Source organism: Cottoperca gobio, unplaced genomic scaffold, assembly GCF_900634415.1.
Source record: "Cottoperca gobio unplaced genomic scaffold, fCotGob3.1 fCotGob3_415arrow_ctg1, whole genome shotgun sequence".
NCBI lineage: Eukaryota > Metazoa > Chordata > Actinopteri > Perciformes > Bovichtidae > Cottoperca > Cottoperca gobio.
Window position 1 is genome coordinate 148680 of NW_021166997.1, and position 17854 is coordinate 166533.

General features: G+C 40.4%; 1 long non-coding RNA gene across 1 annotated transcript; it reads left to right on the forward strand.

Annotated features, from left to right (window-relative positions):
* The first annotated feature begins 12000 nt into the window (after positions 1-12000).
* On the forward strand, positions 12001-12530 carry LOC115005958 (uncharacterized). Its single transcript, XR_003832004.1, has 3 exons — positions 12001-12145; positions 12284-12392; positions 12465-12530. It is a non-coding gene; the product is annotated as an uncharacterized LOC115005958 (long non-coding RNA).
* The last annotated feature ends 5324 nt before the right edge of the window (positions 12531-17854 follow it).

A 17854-nucleotide genomic window follows, 5' to 3' on the forward strand; every position in this document is an offset into this window, starting at 1 on the left:
CCCACCACAGGCTGCACTGTGTTTAAATATCGTAGTCTACATGGAGCATGCATTCATGTCAGTTCGGACTCAAGTGGTCATCTATCGCCGCTGATTCACTTAATAAACACATTTGATGCTCAGACAAACAGCATGAGTGCACCTCTGGTAATAACAGGATGTGTCTGGTTTAACATATTATTTTTCTGATGCCATATGTCAGTGGCATTTCAGCACTGGAATATATTCAGCTCAGAGGTAATTTGTTTCAATGTGGAGTGCAGGGGTGATTGATTTAATCAATCTATGGGCCCTCTGTGAGCACACCAGCCATTAATGCCTTATCCAACCTGTAATAAAGGGTCACTTCTGCAGTGGGGCTCCTCCAAACCAGTATTCACATCAAACAGCTGAAGAGGAGCCCCACTGCTTCAGAGAACCCATGTGTCAAGGCAAAGAGCATATATAAAGTACTTTGATGCCTGAGGCTTAAATTAAATGACATTTCTTATACATTTTATACATGAAATGCTGAAACCAAAATTGAAGAAAAAAAAGACCCAAAGCAGCTGGTGGGGAAGATTCTAACATTTCTTGTCCCATTTTTATGTGTTGTGATGTTTTTATTGTATTCCTCTGGATAACAGGCCAGTCATGGAGGCTGTTATATCATGTCAAGATATTTCCAGAGCAGCTACAATGAAGCCTGACAGCAGAAATATCTTTAACTATATAAAACATCAACTGTAAATGTCAGGTTTCAGCGTCAGCCCCTCCGAATCAAAGAGAGAGGTTTCTTTCTAGGCTTCGCATTTTCACAGGCTTTCAGCAATCATACAGGGAGACATCCATCTTAGGAGAGGCAGAGATAACAGCTCCACACTGACAGCTGCCTCCATAGACCAGAATGCAATGCTGAGACAAGACATGTTGCATTTTAGGTGAGGGCTACAACTCTTCATGTGACTGGTAAAACCCTCGCTCGAGCTGTGCTGTTCGCATTTCTCTTCCCATATATACCCCTGTAAGTTCCTTCTGTGAAGAGGTAATAAATCACCACCTGAAACAGTAGGATGAGTTCAGGGAAAGTTTATATGCCAAGAAAAGTCCATTTTAACACTGATCATCAATGCGGACGTGTTTTGAGACTCGATGGAGGTGAAAGGAGTTTTGTTTATTGTCATCACTGAATGGAAATAGGTTACAGCAATATTATACAACTCTCACTGAAATACCAAAACTAGCAGTTTGTTAGTCCGTCTGTCAATACTTTCCAACTTCCTTTCCCTGCGTGTGGCACTCAGCCCCGAGCCGATTGGTTCCTGCTGAAGACAAAGATATACTTTAAAAACAAATGTCCTTAAACTTTTAGCGAGCGCCACACAAATAAAAGTAAATACAGTGGAAACCTCTCAAAGTGATCACCTCTGGTTATTATTAGGATTATTTCTCTTTATTTCTCATGCAAATAACCATATCATTGACATTAGCATAGTTATTAAATGAATATAAAAGAATGAAACGTACAGCTTCGCTGTTTACTGAATTTTATTGTGTATTCTGTTAGAAAGTAAAATACAGCTGTTTTCAAATGACTGTAGAAATGAAATGACTGTACTGTGTATAATTCAAGTATACTATAATACAGTACAGTGCCTACTGTATATACGATATAGCCTACTGTAGTATTATATCAAATTATAATGAGGCTACTGCCTAAAACAGTATTGTGTTTACAGACATAATGACAGCTTGGCGGTGGTTTCATCTCTACAGGCCTGAAATTAAACTGAAGGCTGTCCATGTTAATATAAAAATAAAAATGTTCACGTATGAAAAGACCCAACATGAGCACTGTAACTGGACGACTTGATTACTATGAGCAAATTATTTAAACTTAATTTGTATAGGAATAATTTAGCTTTTTGATCACTGTAGTGCATTTGTTAGGGACTACTTTCAGCGGTGGATTAATACAAATGTGTTGCCATTTTCATGGAAATGAAGGAACACAGACAATAGTTGTTTGTAGGATACGTTCAGTTGTTATTTTAGTTTTCTCATTGACGATTAGAAAAACATAATTTAGGATAATCATTTCAGAATCACTGTCCCCATCACCCCATTGTCCACAGAGCTATGTCTCCCGTATATATAAACTACTTCCAATATAAAGCAGCGAGTGCTGTGGATTGATCTGATCCCAGGACATTTCTTTCTGAAAATGAATGTTGTCATTTTATTCTCTGTGTCATTTTTCAATGCTGTGAGCAGCACAAGCACAATCCCATTCGCCTGAGGTAGGGGCAGACATCTCAGTGGCGTATATCTCAACGTGGTCATAACAGTAATTCTGACATGTCACAGAAGGAACAGCACACGTGTAATTAAGGCGAGACACCCCAGGCGAAAACATCGTTTTTCATACACTGGGAGAGATTTTGGGCTATTTTGTTTCCACAACACGTCTTCTTCCAAAATCCACATTTATTTGACGAACTTTCTCTATTTGTGTCTGTACATTTCTGCTAAATTCACCAGGAGGTAGCATTACATAATGCCTCATTTGCATATTCAAACTTGTAATACAAAAACTAATGAATGTAAGTAATCGACTGGGGAAGTTTCACGGTGATATAAATGAGTTAATTGTTCATCCTTTCCTACCTGTAGTGTCGTCATTGTGGAACTTCTTCTGAAAATGAGGTTTTCCTCAGACTCAGGCTTTGTTCACATGTCACTCAGAGCCTCATTTATACAGCTTGCATGCAGGAAATGCAGGTTTTTAATGGCTGCTGACAGCACTTTGTGATTTATGGAGGGATACAAAGAGACAGAATCCCCTCTGTACAAACCTTTGAGTAATATGTCAAAACAATTCTGTCGAAATACGCTTTATATTAAAGGTTCAGTGCACTTGATTCAGCTCATGGTCGGGAAAACAGCTTTTACAGCTGCCATTTTTATTTTCAAAGAATTGTGAGTTCCTTATGCTCTCTGATAAAAAGGCTAACATGTTAAAATGATAGTTCTGTCTGCGATCCTATTTTAGTCAGAAAAGCGTACAGGATTCGGAGAGCTTTGGAAGATGAGTTGTTAGAGATCCTGGATGAAGTTTAACCCCGACTGCACAGAGTCTGCTTCTGCAGCCTGCAGCTTGTAGGAGCTTTATCATTGAGTCGTTTTCAAACCTTTAGGGCCAAACAAAGATGATGTGGAAGGAATCCTTAATGGGGAACAATTAGATCTTTTCTGCAGCTTTGACACAGCGATGTTGCACTTAGGGGGCAAAAAATCAATTTGTTCATTGCGGAAATGCTCAAACACAGAGAGGGGGCTGCCAATACAGAGGCCGCATCAAAACAAGCTGCATTCACTGACGCATGTTGACATCTCTTAGCCAGGTCGACCTGCTGTGCCAGCGGCCTTTCTATCCAAACCATCATTATTCTCCGCTTTAAATGCTGTGTAATCAGTAGCTGCTATGGAGCGTTTGGCGAGCCTTCAGCAAAGCGTCCTCCCACTGCTCGACGTGCATGAGTCTTTCCTTTTTTATCAGAGGAACTGGCTGTGCAGACTAAGTGCAGCCACCAGTGCCCTGCTGGCTTCTTAAATTAATCTATTTGGATGGTTTTCTGTTTTCTTCAGCAAGATGGTTTTTTGCAACCAAGGACAACAAAACCGTTATTTATCATGGTGGGTAAGACAGCAGTTTAAAGTTTCATGGAGACTCAGAGTGTGCCTTTGTAAGCATCTCTGGCCTTCAACCTGGGCCATTGAAATCCTAGAGAATTGAGGGGGAGGCAGTTAGCCATTTAGAAGGTTCTTTCTTCAAGTTTTTGTGTGTGTGAAGCTGTGTCAACCCAGAGATTAAAACATTATAGAAGATAGACTCTAACGGCATCGTAGATATGTTTTTAAGCCCTTGTGTTTGCAACTTTTATTCTCTTGGTGCAGAAACTACAATGTGGACTTGCATACAGCAACTATACAAATAATCATTCATGATTTATGAACACAAGCGCCCATAAAAAATGCAACTTTTCTCTCTCAAACAGAAAATTGTCATCTTGTCCTGTCCTATAAGGCCTGAAATCATAACTTAGAGGACACGGTTCAGTTATTATTTATTTGAGTTTAGCGTATGCACAACAACAGTGTTGACAGCTCATGCCATCGCATCCTGACATCCATCCGGAGTCGCTCAGTGTGAGGGCGTTTCAGAGCGATCCCAGAGCGCCATCGCATGAGTGTGTGGGAGTCGGTTTGGCTCCCGCTACGGTGCTCGGGGAAACAAAAGTCAAAGCTTAAGAACATACAGACACCTGCTGTGATGAGTGAGGTTGTGTGTTTAAACAACAACTCACCTGTATGCATGTGGGCCCTCTTAGAAGACGTGACCCAGCAACAGCAAAGTTGGTTTTATGAGGTCTCTGTTTCCCTTTCAGATCCCCTGTGTGGATCTTGCTTTATAAACCTGGTGCAGGGCTGCTGTGTGCCTTCTACTGCTGCTGCTGCTGCTGCTGCTGCTGCTGCTGTGTGCCTTCTACTGCTGCTGCTGCTGCTGCTGCTGCTGCTGCTGTGTGCCTTCTACTGCTGCTGCTGCTGCTGCTGCTGCTGCTGTGTGCCTTCTACTGCTGCTGCTGCTGCTGCTGCTGCTGCTGTGTGCCTTCTACTGCTGCTGCTGCTGCTGCTGCTGCTGTGTGCCTTCTACTGCTGCTGCTGCTGCTGCTGCTGCTGTGTGCCTTCTACTGCTGCTGCTGCTGCTGCTGCTGCTGTGTGCCTTCTACTGCTGCTGCTGCTGCTGCTGCTGCTGCTGTGTGCCTTCTACTGCTGCTGCTGCCGCTGCTGCTGCTGTGTGCCTTCTACTGCTGCTGCTGCTGCTGCTGCTGCTGTGTGCCTTCTACTGCTGCTGCTGCTGCTGCTGCTGGCCAGACTTCACTTCATGTAGGGTGCTGGAATAAAACCCAGTTTTTAAATCATTTGTGATTGGGTCGTGCAGCGATCTCTGTGTAATGACATGCAAATGTGTCTCTCAGACAGTGAAAATGTGTTTTTAGTCCATTGCCACCTTCACAGCAGGCCTGGGAAGCTCAGCTCGCTTTGATGTTGGCGCGTTCATGTCATGTTGGAAGTCTGCGTAGGCTCCAGTGTCACCCACTTAGGTTTATGAATTGTGGACGTGTTATCACAAGCAGCAAACGTGGCACGGAATACACCAATTCTGGCATACATGATGCTAAAGTGATCTGATCATGTGAATGCAATCAATTTTATTTATGAGAAGTAATTTATTCTGTAGCTTATCTTCGGTTGACTTGTCACGAATACAGAAAACTAGTAAAACTGAGGTTGCATTCAGGAGAACGCTTTCAAGTGTCTTTGTATGATTTGCCACCTGCGCATCAATCATACAAGTATCTTACAACACAAGTTCATAATAAGTAATAATGCAAATAGTTTTCAGCCTGATTTCACACACACACACACACACACACACACACACACACACACACACACACACACACACACACACACACACTCATAACTGTTGGCAGCCTCCCTTAAATGACGGAGAGGGGGAGGGTTTACAGCCTCTGTGGGAGTCGACATCTTGTCAGGGTCCATTGGCAGCGAGCCCTCTGCACGGGGGGGGGATAACCCCGAGCCTTTCTCTCAGCCAACACGTCCAACTTAATCATCAGTAAGACTCTGACCTAGAAGAGGAAATGCTAAGAAAGCAAATAAACTCTCAACAACAACAAACTGCATATTTCTGTAATCCACAAGTCTGTTGTGACAAACTCATGAATATTGGACGATGCCTTTCAAGTTAGAAATGTTGAATAAGATATTCTGTCTTTCCATTTTCTTGCAAAGTGTACTTTAATATTTACTTTTATAAACTAAATAATTGTATCGGGGGGGGAAAGTTAGCACGGTGATGCAATGGTCGGCCAGAAGTCTCGGGAGAAGGTTCACATGAAGGCTGTGAAGAAGATTCAGCCTGAGGAAATGATCCATTGTTGCACTACACAAAGGCTGATGAGCTCTACTCACAGGTAATCATTACACTGTGGGTCTCTCACAAAGCAACATACAGAAAGACAGGACACGAGGCTAAATCTATAAATACATTATGGTAAAGGAGCGTTTCCCCTCTGAGAAGATTCCTCACATTTACATCCACAACGTGTTCTTCTGGGATCCACTAATGGCCGAAGGAAGATTAGACCTAGAGAGATGATGGATAACGATGCTCCTCTCTAGTCTGTGGTTTTATTTTGAAAGCAGGCTGAGAGGAGGAAGACGTGCTGACAGGGAAACAGTTTTCTGCTTTAGATTAGATTCAACTTTACGGTCATTGTGCAGAGTTCAGGTACAAGGCAGCTCGTATCTCACCAGAAGTGCAAACATGTGCGATATTATATACAGAAAGTACTATGAATATGTAACAGTGCAAACAGTGACGGTATGAACAGCATATATGTGCAGTAACAGAATTGGACAGGTTCAGACTGCAGATACTGTACATCCACACAGACACTACATGAGAACGCGTGTGTGCATAATGTGACGATCCAGGAGGAGCGTCAAAGAAACGACGAGCCCATCATGTCACACGACTATCGAAGACATGCGTTGTATAATTTATTCTTCATACATGATTCAGCTCCAGCTATAGAAGGAGGACATGTCAGGGTCAATCCGAATTGAAAAGTGTCGCACAACACATTGGCTGTGATGTTCTAGAAGACGTATGCTTCAGGTCATAAATATTAAATCAAGCTTTCTACATGTCTACAGCTGATGTGTGCAGCGTCTCCATGTGCGGTGTGTGCAGCGTCTCCATGTGCTGTGTGTGCAGCGTCTCCATGTGCTGTGTGTGCAGCGTCTCCATGTGCTGTGTGTGCAGTCCTCACAGCCACACGTTGCTCGGGGTTCTCTAGTAAAAAGAAACAGTTTGAAGCAAATAGCCAATTTCATGTAACATGAGCACATGTAGACGGATGCCTTGTGTTTACTGGCTATGATTAAAGTATTGATTACTGTCGGGGAAATTAGGTTGTTGCAACGGCAACCAAAAATAATAATCGTATGATCATAATGTGAAGTGCAACACAATGTATTTACAATACAAAAGAGAAATGAAATCGTGGATAATATTTAATAATGTTGCTGCTGGACTGTGTGAGATAATACAGGAAACTAATTCTATAAATGTGCAAATCATCAAACTTGGAAATGTATTTGTTATTTGTTTAGTTTTTTACCAGCAGCTTATAAAGTAGAACCAACCAACTAACGAGCAGGACATAAAGATTCAAGAATGAACTTAGTTTCTCCCGCGGACGCAGATATCAAATCGAAATGGATCACCGATTAGATCTTCTTTTTATACAAACAACACTTCAAGTGTCGGGCTCATGCGGGGTGATGGACTGCGGCTGCATTCTCCTGCATCCATCAACTCTTCAATCCAATGAATAATCTCAGCACTCTTAATATGCAGTCGTGAATTTAATTCATTATTGATAACTATCATCAAATAATACAAGCTACTTGCAAGTTAAAGAGAACATCTTTAGTGGCCACATGGCCTGGGAATGCTACAAACATCCATCATATGTTTGATATGATGGATGGTCACAGAAGGCGAAGCTGCTCTGAGTGGAAGTGCCTCGAGAACAGTTCTGCTCACTATCTGTTAATTCAACACTACCCCACTGTGCACTTATTTTTTATTACTTGCCTCATTTGTTTTGAATGAGACAGGTACTAGAGTTTGGAGATGAGATTGTTGCAATAAAGGAGGTTATTTTAAAATGCCCACAGGGTCCCCGTGAAGGCTCTTTACACATTCTGGCTTCATGGCCTCAACAAAGCCTGCGGGGACCCATGTGCCAGTTTAGTTACCATGGTGATGTACCTTGCTAAAAAGAGAGCGATCCATCAATGCTCAAAACCGATCAAAAGAGTTGTTAATAACAAACTGTTTATTCACTCTGTGCTTTCTGTCACTTTACCGTCCTGGAGAAGTTCTGTGGCCCTCAGGGATCCACGCTCATCATTATCACTTCTGTGGAGCGGCGTTGACGTAACCTTCTGTGAAGTTCCCCGCTGACAAACAAAAACAGTCATTTATAATAATAATTATTATTATTTACTAAAGTGCATATTCACATCTATCATGTTATAGTGATGCAGCAAATATTTACAATACTTTACAGTGTTTCCCCCAGGGTTACTGCTTTGGGGGGGTGCTCACCGTGCGGCGGGGGGTGCGCATGTGTGTGTGCCTCAGGTGCGAAGCCCCGCCCTTCGCAAAAGGAGAGAATGTGAACGCACAAAGTAGACAGTACAAACTGAAACGTGCACATAAATTACATCAGTAACATCAGCGTTTAGTTTATTTAATAAAAGAGCACCTGTCAATGTCAAAAGGGAGTTGTGAGTAAAAAAAACACCTTGAATTTCAGGGGGGGCGCGGGGCTCCGTTGGCGGATGGTACGGGAAACACTGTTTATATTAAGCTCATGTGAAGTGATCATTCTTTCTCTGTCTACATCAAGTCCCCCAGTGAGGAGAATCTGATGTCAGTCACCTCAACTACACTTTCATGGCTTCTTATATTTAAAGAATCTCTCCACATTCGCTTCTAGAAGCTTCTGGGTTTTGACCTCTCCGACCTCATGTACCTGCAGCCAGCAGAGTGGCCCCCGGCCCCCTGGCCTTCACAGCGCTTCAGTGGGGGAGTGTTTTTAAAACCAAACACTTTGTGTGGATGGGATGTTTCACTATATGTCACTATCTCACTGTCTTCTTCAGCGAGTGTAAAGCTGGATGCCATGTTGTATATGTGGGAGGGGGGCAAACATCAGCTGTCTGTCAAAGCATTTAGGGGGAAGTGGTCACTGACGGGGGGTGACCGGAGAAAGATCAAAGAGGCCATTAGTCCAGTCATTATGCTATTGGCGTTTACCAGATGATGTAAAACACATGAAATATGACATTTCATAGAAGCCCATCTCAAGACCTGAGGGGACCTTGTTGAATCCTCCCCCAACAGATGGAAGATGTATTAGTATCCCCTCACACCTACCGGGGTCACTACATCTAACCCCCTAATATACTGTTTGAGTTATTAGGTCTTGTGAAGAACAGCTCCTCGGAGTCTTGGCAGAAGTAAGTGTCTGGTGTTCTCCTCCAGAGATGCGACACCATCACCAGGACGTCCCTCGCCTCGCCTCGCCTCAGACTGCAGTCTGGACGCACCACACGTGTGTAAACGGGTTGAAATGCGCTGCATGCTTTTGAAAGGCGAGCTCTGTGTGGGTGAGGTTGACTTTGGCAAAACTGCTTTCATTTGGTAAAATTGGAACTGAGCCGTTGTTTTCTCTTGTGCATGTTTTTCGAGCAGCTTCTCCACATCGGACGTTGAAGCCTACTCCCACTGCAGTATGCATTATTCATTTGTACTCACTAAAGATGGTGAAGGTAGAGCCGAGATGGTGCAGCCTCTTCACTTTCCTCAATATGTTATCGACCTGGAGCTCAGAGAGTCTCGATGCTCGTGTTGAGGTCAATCTTTTTCAGAAGGTCTTTCCAGACGACAGCGTTTTCATTGCTTTCTTCTTGGCTGCCTCTGAAATGAATGATTTTGACTGCATTTCCATTTCTGTCTCATCAAACAGTTTGAGGAGACGTGGCTTTGAAAGTTTTTTACTTTAATCAAAACAGGAATTCTTTGCGATCAGATTTCCAGCTGTCAGTTACACTTTGTGCGACTGACATTTCCCTCAAAGTCAGTCACAGCATCGCAGCCCGACCAGGAACAGCAGCCTCTCTGCTAACAGCTGATCATCCTGAGCTCATACATTACTCAGATGGACTCTGTTCACCCGCTACACAAACGTTTCTTACACAAAGGAAATCTTTGTTTCCTTTTTGCCGAAGCGGAGTTAACAGCAAAAGAATAAATACATTTGATAACATGTGAATTCTAAGCATGCTAAATACAACCAATATAAATATGTATATATATAATAAACAGGGAGAATGCACATACCATATATATATATACACATATAAGTCAATAAATGGAACATTTCTTCTATATTTATCAGGATTTGTGGAAGTTTCAAACATACAAATAAAGATGTAATCTCACAACAAACACATTTCAGGAAACACAACTCTAAGAGCAGAGAAACTATTCAGAACTGTCCCATAATACGTTCAAAGTACTAGAACCAAACTAAAAACTGTGATCCGATGTTCTTCTACGATCGTTTCATGGATTCCGTTACACGCATGTTATGTTAGCTGCACGGGCACAAAGCTTCTGCTTCCAGTGTCTCGTGATTGATGAATAAATCAATGCTGGAGTTTGTGTTTCAAGAGTATAAAGGAGCCGCACGGCCCGGAAACAATGCTGCAATCTGAGATCTGCTCCAAGCCGTATTAGTGAGAGTGATGGCCAATTCATTCCTGACATGACATGTAATGTGAAGTGCTTAATAATTATGGGGTCCTTCTTGCACTATATTTCGTGAACCTCGCTGGCCCAAGTGTTTTCTTTATTGTTGCTGGAAACCTTTTTACACGCACAGTAGTTCTTCCCTTCAGTCGGGCGATGTACTCTCTAGATTATTCTGGAAGCGTAACTTTTCAGAATAAGCCTTTGGATAATGAAAAGTGCAAAGCAGCAAGATTTTTATTAAAAACTCCGCCGTCTCAAAGTAGAACTTCATTAGTTGTACATGCAGACATAATCAAATGATGAATACAATATCAGCTCTTTATCCACACATCTAATATGCTTCATTTGGATTGAATCATATTAGCATATTAATGTTATTACAGGATTCTTTATTGATCCCTGAGAAAATCCTATTTCCTCTTGAATCCCTTTCTTCTGCATGTGATCAAATAAATCCGAAAGTATTTATAAAGCAGAAATGGTATAAGAATGTTGAAGTGCTTTAACAGAAGAAGCACCTCTGCATATGAGATTAGAAACAATCAAAGTAGACTTATGTGTAATACAAAATAATATATATATATATATATACTGTATATACGTCTGCCAGGGATTAGTGTCTTGAAGACAGAAGACCTACAAATAGAAACTGTGACGTTGGAGCACTGAACGAGTGTCGAGACAAAGTGAAAGACTTTCCCAGCTTTTGAGGATCAGTATGGAACAACGTGTCTTTAAGATGAATGTCCTCGGCTTCCAAAGTGCCATGATCACTGGCACAACTGGGAGGGGACGAGATGAACCCGCAAATCCTTTTTATTGATGACTGAGAGATCAATATCTATTGCTGGCAGTCTATGAATATGAAAACACTGTCACAGATTTCTGAGTATGAAACAAAGAACATACAGAATGTATAAATAATATGCACCTCCATCTAGAAACCTGGTGACCTATGGAGTAACATTACATAACATAACAAGTCATTTCTGATGCTTGTTTGTGTTACATGGTATTTATAGTATTTATATTTATATATATATATATATTTTATATATATTATATTATATTATATCTTATATGTTTGCCTGTGTTTGAAGTGGGTTATGTGTATGTAGTTTATGACTGAATCAAATAATTATATATATTTTGTGGATGATCGGTTGTTTAAGTGCATGTAGATTTACTGACTGGGGCAGTATGTATATGTCTTACAACTTTATTTCACAGTTTCAATTCATAAAAGATGAATAAAACTAAAGTAAATGAATGAATGGAACATGATTTAAACAGGGTCAAAGGAGACGGTGTGTATATATGTGGCTGAGGTATAGTATTTTAAAATCCATCTTTATGTGTTTAAAAAGAAAAACCTATAAGGTAATAAAATGTCTGATTGATGTTTGCCTGTCTATCCAAGTAAAAATACATTAAAATTACTAAAAAAATTAAATGTAGACAAAAATAAACAACAAACTTTGGAGCAGTTTATGACATTACCGTAAAACATGCGGGTGCACTTTACTACGGCAAGCGGGAGGAGGAAATACAACCCTTCGCGTATTGTTATCGACTCATAGCTGCTGTGGCGTCATTAAAAAAGGTCGCAAAAGTTTTGTAAAAGCGTTAGTTAGTGTTAAATAAATACTGTTAGGGGTTTACCGTTGTGAAACTTTAGTTAAAGTAAGTCAGGCCTCTTTAACAAACGTTAGTTATGTCGTTACCTTAGCCGCAAAGCTAAAAACAACTAGCTAACGGCGTCACTACAGCTAGCTAACTTTCTTTTCTTTGTTTTATCTGCGTGTTTATTATTGTTATTAGTTCACGAGCAGATAACAATGTGACACCATGGCGGTGTTGAGAGAAGGAATGTGTCCCGGACTGGATGCGGATGTCTTGCGTGATCTGCGTGCTGCCGATATTAAGACAGGTAAGATGTTAATGATGCTTCATTACTGAAACACAGAGCAGCAATAACAAACATGGCGTCCTGTTTTCACAGTGGAGGACGTGGTCTCTTCTGACATGGAGGAAGTTGCTCAGAGATGCTCTGTGTCATATAAGGTGTGTATACATACATGAGTGCAATGTGAAGCTCATGCACTGGAAACGATGCATGTCAGTAAGTAAACACCCTGGGAGGCAGGTCAGCTTCAAGTTCATATGTACCCCCCAATTCCAGACCAAGAACATGCACTGCTTTAAATAAGCTCCTTACACACTTTACATAACATTATGTCCTTGTAATGAACCAAAGAACATCTTTCTGTTGCTGTGTTAGAAAGAGATGGAATAAAACACCCACACTTTATACTTTATTTAGCACTGACCAAAACCATGTTCATCTCTCACCCCCACGCGCACACGCTTCTCATTGTGTAAGTGAGGTGAGCTCATTTTAAAAAGTTACCTTTAATGTAAGCACACCTCCCACTGGGTTTGTTATGCACATCCATGGTAAATTAACTGGTTCTGTGTATTTAATTGTATTCTTCCGACTCCGTAATTACAAATAGACTACAGTGTTTATCCTGCAGATATAATATAATATATATAATATATTATAATATATATATATTATAATATATATATATATATATATATATATATATATATATATATATATATATATATATATATAATATATATATATATATATATTATTATAATATATATATATTAATTATATATATATATATATATATATATTAATTATAATATATATATATATATATATTAATTATAATATATATATATATATATATTATTATAATATATATATATATATATATATATATATATATATATATAATAATAAGTCACATGGCAAAACATTCATCTAGTAGGAAATGCAAGTAATTTTTAAAAGACAGGAATAATAAAATATTTAAAGTGTCTAGACCAGGGGTCTGCAAAATATTTTGTAAATAAAGTAATTAAAAAAAACAGAGTGGAGGAAAGGAGACAGTTGAACTAAAAGAAATTTCCGATCTTTGTTTTAGATCATAAATATTGTTTTCCATCAACGTGTTCGAGATATAAGAGTTAAAATAATGAGGAAAGTGGCCCAGTAGGGCCTTCTAGATAAAAGTGAATAATTGTGGGGGTGGACAGGGCATGGAAGTCAATCGCGGCGTTCTTGGTAAAGAGCTTTCCCTTCAGTAACACATCGTGGTCAGACTGTCTGCACATGCAGTCTGGGCTCCGGCTGAACGCAGTGCAGGAAAATAAAATAATATTTGGGAGGCACTGAATAAAAATGAGTAATAAGTGCATAAAGTTGCTATTTTTAATGTTAAATTAGACTAACATGCATACAGTAAGCACCACCACGCAAAGACCTGAACTGGTTCAAATATATTTGATTTGAAAATGTTGGGGGAAACGTGTGCTGATCACAGTTTCTAGGCGCATTCTGGGATTATTTCTGACACTGGCTGAACAATATTGTAAATAATCTTCTGTGGTTGCAGATCCCTAATGGCGTACATATTATAGTTGTGGGAGTTAAGTATTAACCTTGAAGGAGGTGGTTTGAGTTAAGTGTGAAAAGATATCACAGAATGAGTGGAAGTTTTTTTTCCTCCATGAGATAATTACATTTTTCGAATATTCTTTTTTTGCTCACTGCCTGCAGCTGGTTCAGGTTCATCATAGTAGCTGAGCTAGACCAGCTTGTTCAGCCTGCATGCATCTCCTGAGCTGATACCCAGCATCCCTCTGGACCACCAGACTCCTGCTGTTGATTTGAACCATTGTACATAAGCTTAAAGAAGGTCAATGCTAGGTCATCTGCACCGACACGTTCCTCTGACTACAGCAGCCTGCTGCAGTTCAAGCTGCTCAAGGCAAAGTTTCTTTGTAAAAACACATATTATGAGCCCAGATCCCAAATTGGGGCGCCAAAGTTTCCACTAATTGAGGCCCAACAGATTTGCCTTGTTTTCCATAAATACATGTTTTTCCCCTTCAATCTGTTTTGATAAGAAGCATCACACCCCAGCTTCTGTTCAGTGGACGCTGTGTTATCCTGCAGGACGTCCTGTTGTTGTACTGTAGTGTGGGAGGTAAAGCCAGCAACAATGCTTAGAAAGCAAAATAAGTTCTTTAGACAATCACATATTTATTTATTGAAAACAAATCCAAAGATCTCACGAGCTGGTCTGGGAAGAGCAGTAGACATGACCTTTTTAGTAATAATAATAATAATAATAATAATAATAATAATACATTATGTAACAGTGTCACCTTACATCACACAAGATCAACAACAAAACACACAATGAGCAGCAGAGCGCCAACAATAAAACATAATAAACAAATCACCAACAATAACACATTTAATAATAAACAAATCACCAACAATAAAACATCATGTAAGCAACACAGCATGGCTCAGCAGCAATGAGTATTATTATTTTTAATTGGTCAAATATAATAATAATAATAAAACGTTGCTGCAGTTAAAATGAGGAAGCTAGTTTTAAAAAGATGAGTTTTAGGCCTTGCCGTGTTCTGTGTATGAACACAGCAGTTTAAAGTGCCCCCCCCCACCCCACCCTATTAGATCTGGAGGCAAAGAACAACAACTAAAATATCCAAACGCACACCTGACCCATGACTCGGAGTTTAACAGGATGTTGAGGGTTTGGCTGGAGAGAGGCCTCATATTTAATTTAATTGGATACATCTATATATATATATATATATATATATATATATATCTATATATATATATATATATATATATCTATATATATATATATATATATATATATATATATATATATATATATATATATATATATATATATATATATATATATATATATAGATATATATATATAAACGCGTCCTCGAGTGCACGATGAATCATCAAAATATATCTTCTACAGGAGAGAAGAGTGGGTTTTTTATGCTTAAATACGCTTTCTGGCATATAAATTGACATGTACCTAGAGATTGCTGAATAATTAACACAGGAACACTTAATTGGAACTTGGAAAATGTATTTCTTATTTCACTTGATCTTTAAGTTGCACGTTCAAAGGCTCTCGCACCGGCGTCCGTATGCAAGCGCATTGATTGGCCCGTCAAAATCCAACTATGTAATGAGGACTACAGTTCTTCTGCGCCGTCACGTGTGGGATCGAGAGCTCGTGCTGAGATGTTTTGAACTTCTCACCTAATAAATAAAAGAGCAGGAAGTCTAATTTGGTGTGAAAGTTTTTATTAATTTGCTGGAGTGCAGTTCTGAGGAGCCACAGGGAGACGCTGAGATGTTTTCAGCCAATTGTTTGGAAAGAAGGTTAATTTCTCGGGGGGGGGGGGTCACGAAGGGAAACATTTACAGCGAGAATCAATGAGCTCCTTTAAAGATGAGAAATATCCATTTTCTCTTCTTCAGTGACAGTTTCTCTGACGGGAGATGTGCTTCAATCCCCATGAAGATCGATCTGCACCATTATCTTGACTCCATTATAATGAACTGCACGGCACCTTGTTGCCTCGTGTGTCTGTCTAATGGCGCCAATGTTTTACTGTATTTAAATAAAGAGTTGGCTTCGCGTGTCTCCACTGAAATGTGATTATTTTAATTGGGTAACGAATGCGACAGTTAATTTGCTCGTGTTGAGAGAGATCGTCAATACTCTACATGGATTTTATCTGCAGGCTGGTTTAGAATAAAGGTCAGCTGATTATGCTTTTGGATGAAGGCTGATAATAATAAAATATTATGAGAGGAGGGGAACTCTATCCTGGAAACTGTGTTATAATAAATCAGACGAGCAGAATAATCTTACTTTGATTGGAAACCAAATCCACGTTCACTTGGGATCCTTCACTCTAATGAAGGTGTCACACACGTGGTGAACACTTGATATGAAAGCAGGTGAAGCACAGAAGACCTGTGTTTCATTGTTCTGGAATTATCTAACATATTTACTAAATGTTCCCTTCATTTCCATAAAGGACGAGCTCCATCATGGCCGCTCTGTGACCTCGGCTGCCAGAATACTTCATTACTCAATTCAGGCTGAGGCTTTTACACCGAAAGATTACAGCAGTCTTTATTTATAAAATAGATGTCTAGCCATACTCTGCCCCCCCACCCCCACCCCTGTAAATGAATTTAACAAGCGTCCAAATGTGTGTGTGTGTGTGTGTGTGTGTGTGTGTGTGGGCGGAGCGGACTGCTGTGAGATCAGTGATAGTTAAGGAATTCTGCACTAAAGACTCAAATGAGCTCAACTGAGAATCAGTGATCGGCCTGTGGTCACACAGCAGCCGGTGCACGTGCACGTACTGTCGTCTGCAGGATCGTTCTGTACTGTGGCTGTCAGACTGAATCCCACCAACAGTATCATTGCGTGCCGGTAGTTATTTTGTCAAAAGGTGTCTGCTGTGAAGATAACATTCATAAAGATACAACTGGAACAGCTGTAAAGGCTGCTTCGATGAGATTCTTCCTGACTTTCTCTGCTGATTTAATTCCTATATATGGAGAAACCAAGCCCCTGGTTGGTTATAATGTTTCCTTTTCAAGTCTTCTTCAGCATTTCACTCTTTCATCCAACAACACGTAACTTCATCCGCTCCGTTAGCAGGATCAAGCTGTCAGGTTGTCTATTGGCTTACAGGAACAAAAGGTGTCTTTGAAGACTCTGGCCTGTACAACACGTCTGCGACACTGTTGTCACACACTGTGTTAATCCACTTAATAGGGCAAGTAGAAAGTCCAGCATCCCTTTGGAGTTAAAAGTTCCCGTCTTAAGCTGCAACAGATAAAACACTGTTCAGCCGTTGGGTAAACTTTGACTGCATTTGTATTCATACATTTGATGAAGGCAGGCGGTGATCAGGCGTTGTGCCTGGCAGCCTCCCCTGGGAGAAGTTATCTTTTCCACCCCGCCGTACATTCACTGTTGCAGCCCAGTGGATCAGACGGGGAGAGGAGGGCTTCCTGCTTCTGCATTTCCCCCTGCGATATGAAACAGTGTAGACAGAGCTGACAACAGAATGAAAAGGCTCCTGGATAAGAAACCCTGCACTCACGTACAGCTGCCAGTTGTTGTAGGCGGAGGAAATATGCTCAACTTATTATATCTCAGATTCATAATGACATTATGCTGATGCTACACAGAAGCCACGAGATGTTACATGGTCCACACTTCATAAAAACACATCAGCTGGTAAATATGCCATCGTATCAACATTATGATGAGCCTCTGCGCTCTGCATCCTCCATTAAAGATGAATGCAATCACAACCCAGCGTGCAGCAGACGGCGATATGCAAGAGGAGGCCAAGTTCAACATTCCTCCAACTGGGCATGAAATGTTCACAATTTGATTTCATAGCAGAGTGAAAACACTCAGTGAATCTGCGTTG